This window comes from Apostichopus japonicus, chromosome 14, assembly GCF_037975245.1.
Source record: "Apostichopus japonicus isolate 1M-3 chromosome 14, ASM3797524v1, whole genome shotgun sequence".
Lineage (NCBI taxonomy): Eukaryota > Metazoa > Echinodermata > Holothuroidea > Aspidochirotida > Stichopodidae > Apostichopus > Apostichopus japonicus.
In genome coordinates, this window is record NC_092574.1 from 24,771,728 (window position 1) to 24,786,451 (window position 14,724).

The 14,724-nt window shown below is 33.7% G+C and overlaps 1 protein-coding gene and 1 long non-coding RNA gene across 5 annotated transcripts in view; one reads left to right on the forward strand and one right to left on the reverse strand.

Moving 5' to 3' along the window:
• LOC139979811 (bombesin receptor subtype-3-like) overlaps positions 1–14,724 on the forward strand; it is a 54,886-nt gene that overhangs the window by 22,054 nt on the left and 18,108 nt on the right. The gene's annotated exons all lie outside the window — the stretch shown is intronic.
• On the reverse strand, positions 1,499–5,742 carry LOC139979812 (uncharacterized). Its single transcript, XR_011797340.1, has 3 exons — positions 5,548–5,742; positions 2,605–2,717; positions 1,499–1,717 (listed from the first exon to the last, which is right to left on the reverse strand). It is a non-coding gene; the product is annotated as an uncharacterized lncRNA (long non-coding RNA).

Genomic DNA, 14,724 nt, shown 5'->3' on the forward strand with positions numbered 1-14,724 from the left:
TCTTCTTTTTCTGTTGTTTTCTTTCTTTGTTTTTGGCGAAATAATGGCTAAATCTCATTTGTTTTGTTCATTTTTAATACAGCATATCATTATAAGTTTACTCTTGGTAGAATACAATAGTCAGATAGTTGTTGGCAGTAATCATGGTGTCCACCAGCCAACAATCTGTTTTAGAAAGTCAACAGTTGGATAAAAATGTACAAACTGATTCCACGTGTGTCGCTTTTAATACTAAAGTAGTTATTTAACTTAACCCAAAATCGTAACAATATCAACAGTGCTATTATAATGGAGGTGGGTACAATAGACATACTTACCGCTTGACAAAGGCAGTCAAAGTTTCTTTTTTTTTATTCTCTTTTTTTTTAGAGTAAACCACCTTATGATTGAACACTCGTCAAAATTTATGCAAAGTGTGTACGGTATGGGGACTAATGGGACATGATAAAATACTGTACACATTGAGTGCCATTACTATAGTCTACAATTATCGTGTTCCCGATATGTTTATATAAACAGGTACTAAAAGAAAAAATCAATATGTCTGGGTAATCATAGTCTGCTAGAGGAATGTGTATATGTAGTCGCTAAAGGGGGGATCAATATACAGGTTGACACTTAGAGTAATAAGCATTTGAATATGACAAAATGAGATAAACGTAAAGATTCTTTAAAATAATTGGCTGGCATAAACGTAACATAAAGTATACTTGTTCTAGCATATGTGGCTAGTATACCCAGCAAACACAATAACGTTTTAAAAATATCAGGAAAACGTTTGGTCAAACGGTATGAAAATGTTTTGGAATAACGTTATAATAACGTTAAATGTTGAGTCTTAGAAATAGCGGGAAAACGTTTTAAAATGTTTTGTTCCAATATCATCACAACGTTTTTATAACGTTTTCATGATGTTTAGATGAAATATTTTAAAACGTTTTCCCGCTATTTCTAAGACTCAATATTTTATGTTATTATAACGTCTTTTAAAGACATTTTCATAACATTTGACCAAAACATTTTCCTGATATTTTCATATAACGTTTACCTAACATTTGATCAAAACATTTACTTGATATTTTAATATAACGTTAATAAAATATCAGACGAAACGTTTGGAAAATATTATGTTAACGTTTATAGCAAATGTTATGATAACATTATTTCCAAATGTCATCAAAATGTCTTGGAAATGATCGGATGACAGCGACAATACGTTATTAGATATCCCCATAACCCCGCCCCCCCCTTTAGCTCACATCTGGGTCGTATGTGTCTCACCTCTTCCCCTGGCCATGCGCAGCTCGGAACTGACAGTAGGTACCCGAAAATTCTGGCAGCGGGATGCTAGGTCACTGTGGCGTGACAACCGGCGCTCTTGCGAACACAAATGGGCGGTACTTGAGCTTGAGCTACTTGGTAGCTTGAGCTACTGGAACTACTTGGTGATTGTCGCTGAACTCCCACCCCGATTAGCGAGATAATGAGTCAAATATAAGAGACATTATTTATGTTCAATGTAAACATGTTTATTTCTGACAACAAATACTAGAACACTAGAATATTACTAGAAGAGCAAATACAAAAACAGACAACAAAATCTGAGAACACAATACTAGAACGATGAGGGTTCAATCGCTGGAGTTGCTGGTCACTCATCTGATTCAACCTCAGATTCATACACCTGTGTGTTCCTCTTTTGTGCCACTTGTGATTTCTATAAGATAATGGAGAACAATGGTAATATATTTTTATTAAAAATCTTATACATGCATGCAGTTACTGATGGTTCCATCTACACAAGGATGTGCTTAACACATACATCATCCTGTTAATTTAACATGAACAATTCCAGTTACCTTTCTCATGTAGTTGCTGCCTCCTGGCATATTAATTAGGGCATTTCTGAGAACTTATACACATAAACTGGTGATTTTTTTTAGCCTAACACACTGTAGCATAGGCGAATTTAAGGCCTAAAACTATATTTTTTTTAAATCTTCAAACGATGTCAATTTCTGTTCGGATCGTTTTATACACAAACTGGTTAATTTTATAGCCTGACACCCTGTAGCATAGGCGAATATAAAACCTATACTTATATTTGAAATCTTCAAACGATGTCTTTTTTATCCTCATCATTTTATACACATAAACTGGTGAATTTTATAGCCTAACACACCATAGCATAGGCTATTTTAAAACATATATATACATATACTATCCTCCAAAAGGGCACCTTGATTCCACGACAATATGGCGTATCGCTTTGCGATGATGCCTTTGACAGAATGTTCTGTCACATAAATTTAGCACACCCACATCTAACATTTTGCCTCAGGGTGCTATCTCCCCAAGTCCAAATCTGAGGGGTGGGGAATGGTGGTTACTCCAGATTTGGCCGGTAAAAAAACGGTATTTGATGAATTTTTCAGAACATTTTGCAGATATCACTCTTCTGCTCTGCCATGCAGAACCAAGTGCATTAAGTTTGTGCCGAGTCATTTGTTTTTCACAATATTGTTCCACTCACATCTACACAAACACTAAGTGCTTTAGAGACATGATCTTGTTTATTTCATTAATATAAACAATTCCAATTACCTTTCTCATGTAGTTGCTGCCTCCTGGCATATTTGGGGCATTTCTTAGAACTTCACCGATTTCAAACAAGAAATCGCTCCTCTTCCCATTTTTGATGCATTTCCTTAGTGCTTCTGTACAAATGAAAGGAAACAAGTATTAAACATCTGTTTGAAAAAAATTGGCTAACATATTTTATACATACCCGTACCCATACTCATGAGTCGGTACTGGTACCCATACTCAGTTTCATTTTCCTTGGACCCGTACTTACAGTATAGGCCATTACCCATACTCATGAGCCTGTACCCATGGGTCCAGCACTTGTAGTGCTGTTTAATATGTATGCAATGTAAATTTTATGACACATAAATATACTCAGTGACAGATCGATATATTTTTGTTTGTACATGTAAACCCGGGGACACTATGGTATATACACAGTTGGATGACTTTTTCAGGTTAATTTCAAAACTTGCCAGTGGGAGAATATCGGGCAACCTGGAACCAGGGTTGTTGAATTTTTTTTTTAAATCAGATTTTTTTAAATTTAAATCAGATTTGTTTAAATTTTGCAATAATCAAAAGTTCAATTTCCTCTCAAATGTTACCTAAATCTTCCAAAAACACCTATACCCACCCATATTACATACGAGCAGTCAGCCCAATGCTTTAATTTGATTTCCAGACAATCAACGGAAGTCATGCTGTCTTGTATATATTATTTCACAATTAGGCCCTATATCCCCCACTAAGGGGCCAATGATACCAATTTCCCTTTGTTGAACACAGACACTTGTTTGTACCCAATGAGCTACTTCACAACCATAGTTTATGCAATCTACTGTCTACACACAGGAAGTTAATTTATTCATGATACTCCACCCCAGTAAGGTTTGATTGGGGGATTATAGGGAATTGTATTCTATTTGGAAGTTGACACTTCACTCTGAATAGGGAGTACCACAGAAGAAGTGTGCATGGGCTCATACTAGGCTATATCTTTAGGTGCACCCAATTCAGTATTATCCAAGCTCACATACTTCATTGAGTCTCTATCAAACAGGTCAACTAGAGGAGATTCTTGCAGGCAATTTCTAGAATTGTTCAATTTGTTTTAGTACGATGGGACACATGCCATACCAGTGTGACAGGATTTTTCTCACTGAAAATACCTCCCACCCCCGAGGGGAATAAAACAGGTTTAATACAAGTTCATTTGTTTGATAAAAGTTTGAATAAAGTTCCACTAAAGCAAGAGACTCGGCTCTTTCCTTTCTACAATCAAGACTATTTGCTTTGGTATTTAATTATACGAGTTTCATTATTGCAGTTTAATCAGTGCCATGGGCTATATATTACATATATAGGGACAGATATTACTGGGATTTACTGAAGTTGCTTTGATACTTGATTGTGACTCTACTTTAATACGGATTGTTTGATTTCAGAGATTAAGCTGACCACAATTTAACTTTTCCTGCCAAGAATTAGAAAATTGATATCTTTCTTGGCTGGATATATGCTACTGAATACAAATGGTGAAAGTTGCATCTTATATACTCTTTTACAATGGATTACAAGAGGATGGGACAGGATGTTACTCTGTCTACATAAACAGTGGTTAAGCTGCTGTGAAGCTGACCACACATGCATCCTGCTGAAGATTACATAATAATAGGTGCACAAACAGGTGTAGGGTTTTGGTTGTAGAAAGTTACACTAGAGGTTACAGTGTGGATGATCTCCTGGAACTAATAAGTTGGAGGTTTCTGAGAGGTGTGATGTAAGAACTCCCTGTCTGTGCTACTAGCTAAGATATTGTAAATATGTTCCTAGGGTAAGGGGAAGGTGAGATAACAGTAAAATGCTCTCTGTTACAATTGTTACAGGAAACTCAGTTAGATGATGCTCCTGTTTGGAAACAATTATATCGATGTCAAAGCAGATATGTCTTGAGAAAATTTGTACCTTTGAACCAAGAAAATTATGTTCTAACTCATTCAATTTATCTGCAAATGTTCTGGTTAAAAATAAAAGGGCTGGGACCATTTAATAAAAAACAAAGAAATTAGCTTCTTCTATACTGTATTATTCAATAGGAAATTAGTGTTACATATCACTGGAACATTTTAAGCTACGCCTGACATGGACCAATTTCTTGACAAATCTTGTACCGATACCCCAAAAAAGTTATAAACAAACTCAAACAAGTCATCTACACATGAATGTTCTGATTGCAAGTAAAGGGTCCGAACCATTTTCAGAAAGGTAAAAAATATAAAACTGACAAAGAAATATGCACATTATTAAATCGAGCCCTAACTTTTGGCGGCCATTTAAGTCGGCTGTCTGAACTTAGCAACAATGGACGTTGTTGGCTCGATGTAATAATGCGTGCACCTGTTTCCAACAACATGTACAGTACCCTAACCTATAACACTAAAACCAACTTTTTTGTTTATTTTCTGTACTAATAATCAAATCAAACAGTTAAAAAAGGATTCAAAATAGTGTGAAATATATCTAAACCCTAACCTGTAATATAATCACCCACATTTTCTTTGCAAGGTTTAACCAAAAACAGGTAGCCTATGCCTGGCCTACACATTATTAAATAACAAGCCCCAATCTCTTTGGTTTTCCTGTACAAAAAGTAGCCCTAGCCTATATACATTTTCCTAAAATGTTGAAACTTTCACAATTAATGTCTGCTAAGCTGATCTATAAAAGGGTGAACTTTGTTTCATACAGGTATTTTTTAAGCTTGAAAATTCCCTCTGATCCTCTTACGTGTCCGAACTTCGCAGGGTCCATCATACAAAATACGTGATAACGTGCATATCGTGGTAGGGTAGGCTAGGCCTATAACGTTAGTGGTACACCTTACGTTAATGCTATAAGCCTATACTATAGTACGGTAGGCTGATTTTGCATTATTTATGAAAAATACAATGAACTTACCTAATTATTTCTTGTTTTCGATCGACTTACTCCTAACTCCTGATGAAAAGTATCAAAGAATCTGGATAATTCACAGACTTGAATGAGTAATTCTTACTGCAGTAACTAGAGCAGTACGGGCTTGAAGTTGAACTTTGAAGTTGGAGGCAAAGTTGGCAGAGTTGATGGCAAATGAGCAAATCAGCGTAACCAGCGGCACATGCCAAAAAACGCTAGATTTGCAAAAGTAAAATCCCAGAAAACGCTAGATATATATATTAATGCACATATGTAATGTAGCCTATTACCTCCATCACAAGTTGCACTTACTTATATGATAGACATTGTTATGAATATGATTATTTTAAACAAACTTCAAGTCATAATGGCTCAGAATCATAACAAAACAACTGAAGAATCAACAAAAATACAACAAATTCAGACGATTCTCGTCTCAATCCGCGGTAAGGCTGTGTACGTAGTGTATACATAAACTCACACAATGGCCCACAGTTCCGCTCCTCACGTTTACTACATGCAAACGTACGCCTCAGCTGTACGTACGTTCTGCATTATTCATTTTAAATATATCGACCGCGATAACATTGTGTAAAAGTAACATATAAATAGCGGTTCAAGTGTGTTGCAAAGCGGGAATTTCACCTCGAATGTTTCGGATACGGTCATTTTTTTGGGAACCATCAATTTTGATACGAAAAAACGTACGCTAGGACACCAGAAAAGTCTAAAACACGCTAAATCTAGTATAAAACGCTAAAGCTGGTGATCTTGGTGGTAATGGCTTTAAATTTAGCGCGTATACGTCGTACGTACGAGATTTTTTTTTAACCAATGAAATTCCTGGAATTCATACATGTGACACTAAGTTTGAAACTAAGTTTGAATCTTTTTATTTCTATTTCGGGATTATGAAAGAACATGCTCCATTAATATTAACCCTTGGGAACCTAACCGAAACCTATAATTATAACTTATTTTAAACGTATCTGTGATTAACCACGGTAGTCTAATTATTATAAACGTATCTATGATTAAACACGACTGCAAACCGCGGCCGCTTCAAGTGATGCTCAGTGGAGCGTGACCTGACGGTCTGACGTCACTCCCTAATGCGGATAAGGGTTATTATAAACGTATCTGTGATTAATCACTATCACGTGATCTACCACAGATACGTTGATAATAATTAGACTACCGTGATTTATCACGATAGTCTAATTATAAACATTATGATATAACGTTTTAAGAAAACAATATTGAAACATTTTAAAGATATTTTGTAATGCAAAACGTTATAAAAATGTTTTTAAAACGTTTTTAATATAACAGTTTGTGAACCTATTTGAATCAATTTGAGGATGCAGGCAATGTTTGTTTTTAGTTTTTTTTTATTGCGTATATACCAACAAAGCATAATTTTATCTGACTTCATTAGGAAACTAGATATTTGAACAACATTTTGATATAATGTTGTAGGTAAAACATTTTTTAAACATTTTAAAAACATTTTCTTACAAATGTTATTGTATAACGCATTGAAAACATCATGATATCACGTTTTAAGAAAATATTATTGAAACATTTAAAGATATTTTGTGATGCAAAACGTTATAAAAATGTTTTTAAAACGTTTTTTAAAAAAGTTTGTGAACCTATTTGAATCAATTTGAGGGTGCAGGCAATGTTTGTTTTTAGTCTTTTTTTATCATTTGATTGCGTATATACCAACAATGCAAACTTTTATCTGACTTCATTAGAAAATATTTATATGATATTTGAACAACGTTTTGATATAATGCTGAAGGTAAAACATTTTTTAAACATTTTAAAAACATTTTCATACAAATGTTATTGTATAACGCATTGAAAACATCATGATATCACGTTTTAAGAAAATATTATTGAAACATTTTAAAGATATTTTGTGATGCAAAACGTTATAAAAATGTTTTTAAAACGTTTTTAATATAAAAGTTTGTGAACCTATTTGAATCAATTTGAGGGTGCAGGCAATGTTTGTTTTTAGTTTTTTTTTATTTAATTTTATTGCGTATGTACCAACAATGCAAACTTTTATCTGATTCATTAGAAAATATTTATATGATATTTGAAAAACATTTTGATATAGTGTTGTAGGTAAAACATTTTTAAAACATTTTAAAACATTTTCCTCAATGTTATTGTATAACAAATTAAAAACATTATGATATAACGTTTTAAGAAAATATTATTATAACATTAGGAAGATATTTTATATAGCAAGACGTTTTAAAAATGTTTTTAAAATATTATTATTAACATGCAAGTTTATTAGCATATTTGAATCACATTTGATGAAGTGCCATTGTTTTCGTAGTTTTAATGCATCATATACCCACAATGCATATTTCCATCTAATTAACGGTAGAATATATTTTTATGATATTTTAACAACATTTTGAAATAATATTGAAAACAAAACATTTTTTAAACATTTTTAAAACATTTTTATGTTATAAAATAACATCATAATAACGTTATATAAATATAATATAAAAATGTTTTGTTATAACGTTTCTACGACCTTTTAAAAATGTTATGATAATGTTATGTGTTTGCTGGGTAAACGTTAGATAAAGTATACATGTTTTAACATATGTGACTGGTATAAACGTAAGATAAGGTATCCATGTTTTAGCATATGTGACTAGTATAAACGTAAGATAAGGTATCCATGTTTTAGCATATGTGTCTGGTATAAACGTTAGATAAAGTATACATGTTTTAACATATGTGACTGGTATAAACGTAACATAAAGTACTTGTTGTAACATAATATTATGTGACTGGTATACACGTTAGATAAAGTAGGCCTATACATGTTTTATCATATGTGGCTGCCATGGTATAAACGTTAGATAAAGTATACTTGTTTCAGGGAGCTGCTACTGCTTGTTTCAACATATGTGCATATATGCATGGCTGTTATAAACGTTAGATAAAGTTTACTTGCTTTAACAAATGTGGCTGGTATATACGTTAGGTAAAGAATACTTGTTTTGTATCTGTATCAGTTTGACCAATACGAAACACATGGTGACGGAACAAATTAGTTGCTACCAAAGGGATACCTTGACCACCTCACAACTGCGAAATACTCAACCGTCTGTTTGTAATCTGAGCTAATAAGGCAAATATCGCTTACTTTGTTCAGGAGTCTATTCTGTCAAACTTGTCTGTCTAGTTAATATTTCACAAGCATCGGTTGATCTCTCAGGGATAACTCTATTTGCAGACGTAAAACGTGGGCGGTTAAACTGCAGGCATTACAAATAATCGTTATATTTACTGATATAACCAATTCCCTGCTTTCAGCGAAACGGTTATATTACTTTTGACCATATTACAGTCGTGTTTTCCTTTCTATTTCTTTCATAACTAGGCTAAAAATGAAGGGATGAATTATATTTATTTCTTTCAAAAGGGACCATTTTGGAAGCTACCTTTTATTTCAATTTTCTTTCAAGAAAGGTTTTCTATCAGCGGTGAGAATAGAGACCCCATTTATGACAATATTTTGTTACACTCAATTAAGTTTGTATATATGGCTAGGCTGACTTAACTTTATTAGCAAAACTTAAAACCGAAGAAGAATATATTACACCATTTTCTCTGGTGGCATATCCTGATTCGAAGGGAACAGAATATCAAGAATGTAACTAATTAATACCCAACGATAGAAACCTTCTCCATTTACATTTCAATTTTGTTTTCAACGAAATAAGTAGGAAAATATAGATCGATCGCTCGATCTACATATAATGTAGATGAAGTTAAGTAACATCGCTCTCTCACATTTTAGCAATATTTTCAATGTGTGTATACGACCACATTTTCATTTTCAAAAGTGACATTCTGGTCTAAGATTGAACGACTGCAGTAGAAATGTATGATTTTGTAAATCGTTAAGGTGAGGGTGGGGTGGGGCTATCCTAGCCCTTTACTATGCACAGTGAAATGTTGGAATTTAAACTGTCGTTTAGTCTATGAAAAAAATCGTAATCGAGTTGCAAAATCAAGAACAGTGAACAAACTTCCAACCTCCACCGGGATTTGAACCCGGACCCCCCGCTTTATATGCGGACACCCTAACCACTAGGCTATGGACGCTGACCGTATATGTCCAGAGGTTCGAAGCCGGTAAGGAAGGTCGTAATTCCACTGTAGGCGTTTGTCACCTGTATCGAACCATACTAGTTCTGTTTTTGGTGACCTATTTGCCTTACTAGATCAAACATGTTTCTAACCAACTCGAAGTCATTTCTGATTCTAAAGCCGGATCTCGAAAGAGATACTTTGAACAGAATTTTTGTTTATGAAGTGGAGGTAACGACAAAGGCAAATGAATATATATAATTGAAATCGTAATGAGTTGTAAAATATTTTGTTTAAAATACTTATAAATATCTAAATAAATATATAAGTACAACAGCGTTTAAATATATATATATATATCTATATCTATATATATATATATATATATATATATATATATATATATAATGGTCTCTTAAGAAATGAGACCATATAATGGTCCATATAGGGACCATAAGAGACCATATAATGGTCTTCTAAGAAATCATGTCGGTAAAAAAACTCAGAATATTGGCTCTTCCACATGCAACTCATGTGCTTTGTTAACTTTACTTTCTGCGTTTCCCACAAAACTATCCTTTTCCAATCTAAACTATGAACAAAGGTTACAACATATATATATGCTCCTTCAGTAATAGGATACACTGTCATAGAGAGAAACATTACAATATTTATAGATAACAACCCCACCCCACATTATGGGTATTGATTAATTGATTGATTTTATGGTTGTATTTATTGATTTTTTTTATATCTTTCATTTGCTTTGACTACTTTATTCCTTTAATTACTCTGTATGTATCTTATATTTTTACTTATTATAAGATTTAATTATAGTCCCATGTAAAGTGCTCTGAGATACCGTATTCTTTTACGTAAAGCGCTATATAAATATGTATATTATTATTACTTATCTATTAAAACAAGTTCACGATTAATTACTCGATACGTTTTTTAAGGGGTTTGAACTCAATATGTGTATCAAATACGGGCATTATAACTAATACTCCCACTGAAGTTGTTGTACTAGTACTCATGCTGTTGTAATAGTACTCATGCTGTTGTACTAGTACACATGTTGTTGTACTAGTACGCATGCTGTTGTACTAGTACTCATGCTGTTGTACTAATACTCATGTTGTTGTACTAGAACGCAACGCATGCTGTTGTACTAGTACAATGATGCTTTTGTACTAGTACACATGCTGTTGTACTAGTACTGATGCTGTTGTACTAGTACTTAAGCTGTTGTACTAGATAGTGTTGCTGTACTAGTAAACGTGCTGTTGTACTAGTACACATGCTGTTGTACTAGTACTCATGCTGTTATACTAGTCCGTGTTGTTGTACTAGTACGCATGCTGTTGAACTAGTACTGATGCTGTTGTATTAGTAATCAAGCTGTTGTACTAGTCCGTGTTTTTGTACTAGTACGCACACTGTTGTACTAGTACTCATGTTGTTGTACTAGTACTCATGCTGTTGTACTAGTACTCATGCTGTTATACTAGTCCGTGTTGTTGTACTAGAACACATGCTGTTGTACTAGTACTCATGCTGTTATACTAGTACTCATGCTGTTGTACTAGAAAACATGCTGTTGTACTAGTAATCATGCTGTTATACTAGTACTCATGCTGTTGTACTATGTACTCATGCTGTTATACTAGTACTCATGCTGTTGTACTAGTACTCATGCTGTTGTACTAGTACCCATGCTGTTGTACTAGTACGCATGCTGTTGTACTAGTTCGTGTTGTCGTGTTGCTGGACCAGTACGCATGTTGTTGAACTACTACCCATGCCGTTGTACTATTAAATCCACCCTTTTATAAACTTTCTCAGGTACACCTCCTTTGTGAATGACAAAGAAATTAGTTTAAGCGTGTTGATGCTCAAGGACAAAAGCAAAGTTTGCGTAAACAATTAACCAAATGCCTTAGTTTTGACTCTATTCTGTTTTCTCTATTAATAATGTAACGTTATTGTTTGCCTATAAGAACCTAAGTACAAAGTCAGCTCTTTGATACTCATTACTTGTATACTGTAGGTTGAGAAACACCAATAAATCCTTAATGGAAGACCGTAACGAAGACGGGAATCTCTTGCATCCTTTAATAAATATAGCCTATAGTTTGACGTTAATCGATAATTTATCACTCCTAGTTTTGTTCTTAGCTGAGGTTCACTGCCTAAACGACGGACAATACGTGCCTGTTATAGCATACTATATACCGAAATGAATACGGCAAGGCCACCAGACCAACCAAACAATACTATCGGCTCCAACTTGGAAGAAATGAAAATAAACGAATCGAAATAATAAAATATGTATGAAAAGATAAAGATGAGAAAGAGAAAGATAAAAATATATCATGAAACATCTTTAAAACTCTATGAACATTGATTTTATAAACCGAGTAAGGTAAATTGACTATATGATTGGAAACAGTAAAAGAAAAAAAAGCTGGATAGAATGACAGAACAGACAATGAATGGTTTGAATGTTCGATAAACATTATACGTCATACTATGACGTCATATTAGCATCCCTACGTATATGTTTAGACTAAGAGAGTGGTAAGGGGAGTTTGAATTAATTCGGACATGCGCATTAATGTATTGGTAAATGAATAGTTTGGTACATGATGTACTTCGTGCCATCCTACCTCACCCTAACCCCCCCCCCCCACCTCTCTGTCACCATTAGACTTAAATGCACACTCACCCTACCTCCTTAACTCCCCAATCCTGTGTGAGTAAAGTAGAATCCATCATATTGTTAGCGTATGATTTTTTTTATTGGAGAAATTACGTATGTTGAGAAAGTACAGGCAACGTCAAATGAGTGAATTCACAAATTGTTCGGTTTATACTTATAGCTCAGTCTTACCTTATCGATAATGATAAGTTAATAGTGATAATGATAAGTTTAGAAAATGATATTTGATAATTGCTTGTCGAAACACGAGCCAAGTTCAAAAATAAAATTTGATATAGGTTTATTGTCAATATTACATGTTTTAAATAATAATATTGAACGTAAATCAATCAAATTAATTTCAGTGAACTACAAAATACAGCTTTAAAATATCCGAAAGTTTCCAGGTAACACAAAATGCTATATTCGTTCGAAGAATTTCCATATATATTTGGCGATCTTTTCTCTTTCTTTCTCTTTTTTTCCCTTTTTTTTTGTACTCAAGTTTTATTCTTTTTTGCACCCAGTGACGCATTCACAAGGGGTCGGTTTCGCTCTGCATAAAGTAGCGACATAAACAATAAAATGAGCGATTATTCGAGAAGAGCTTTTTTAAAACAAATTCAGTGAATAAAAATTGTAACATTCACTAAAACAACGTCAAAACAGACGAGAAATAAAATTTGATATCAAGTCTCCCCGGGGTCGGAGCGGATAGAATCAAATTCCAAAGCTGTAACAGAATCCCCAGTGTCTGCTATACTGATATAGGCAGAAGAATCATGGAATCTCAAATATGTGCAAGTTAAATCCTACAATTTACATTACTATAAACTACACGCTGCAATTAAGAGGCAGTATCACTAACGCTTTATGTAAACAGCACCGCGAAGTCGATAAATACAAACAAAACTATCTTTTTTGTAGCAATAACCAGCAAATATCCGTGAGCGAATGTTGAATTCATTCTCCACGGGCTCGTTTATTCCTTCTCTCTTTGAGATTTATACTGTATCCTTCCTTATAATTCCTCTGCTTTTGTTATATGGTTCTTTGATGTATGTATTGACATTACTTTTTATGTGAATCAATTTTCTTTGCTGCCCAAGATTTTGTTAGAACAAACGTATTTGTACCGAAAAAACTTCGAAAATCCATCCGAACAACATTAGATTCATTTTGTTAGGCGTTATCAACAAACACGTGCTATATATGCTTTCAATCTCCACGAGGTGCACGCTTTACTCCTCACATTTGATATTTTATTCGTTAGTACTAATGTATCAGAATCATGGGAATGATGTTACATTCCTTGGCAGGAATATAATTAATGTACTTATACAATTTTGGGGAATTTGACTAGTTTCAGCTGCTGAACCTCAAACTGATGATTGCAGAAAATACTTCATGCATATATTAAAACGTTTGGTGGTGGGTTATTTTCTTTGTGTGTGGGGGGGGGGGGGGTGCGAAGATCTTGTACAGGTTAATCTTCTGGAACTTTGTGTATATGATTGGTTCAAGAAGTAATTGCAGGGTACTGAACTACAATTCAATTTATTCCGACTGGTCCTTGATCGGCACTATCTTTGTTCATATTATAGAAACACACATTAAACAGAGATGAAACATGTTAAAAATACCCTACTTTGGAATGCCGAACAACATGTGGTTGGAATAGGTTACGTGTGTGAAGATTTACCTTTCGAATTTAAGACAAAAATGTTATAAATAGTTGCTTCTGTAACAGAAAGTATATCATCTAATTCAAGTTCTAATACATAAATGCAAAACATGTTAGAGATTAATACATTGATTCCTATAGCTTGAAATATGTTGTCGCGAATATTGATTCAAACCTTTCAGATGCTTGAAACATCGTATTGATAAAATCTAAACGACGTCTGGACGCATAATATGAATATGAAAGGACCATCGATCACTTGGAGACGTATCTTTAATACTGTCTAAGTGTTTTTCTATTACTTTTAACTTAAAATACTATAAATGTATGCTTAAAACATCTTTAAAAAATTGTGCCCCCCCCCCCCCCACGTTTGTCATACCGATAACCAAATAAAATATAAAATAAAAAAAGACCATATTTTAACATTTCCAACATTCTCAATATTAATTACTTTGTCTGATACACGATGCGTTAAGAAGCGTTACACTTCTTATATGTTATTCTCAAAGTTGATTTAATACATAATGATATCAATATTGAAGATTGACTTTTATCCACTTAGTGAATTTTATCACAAACCTTATTTAAAAAACTAAGAAACATGATATCGGTTTGCAATCTGTCTTTGTGTCTAAATTTGGTATAGAATCCCATA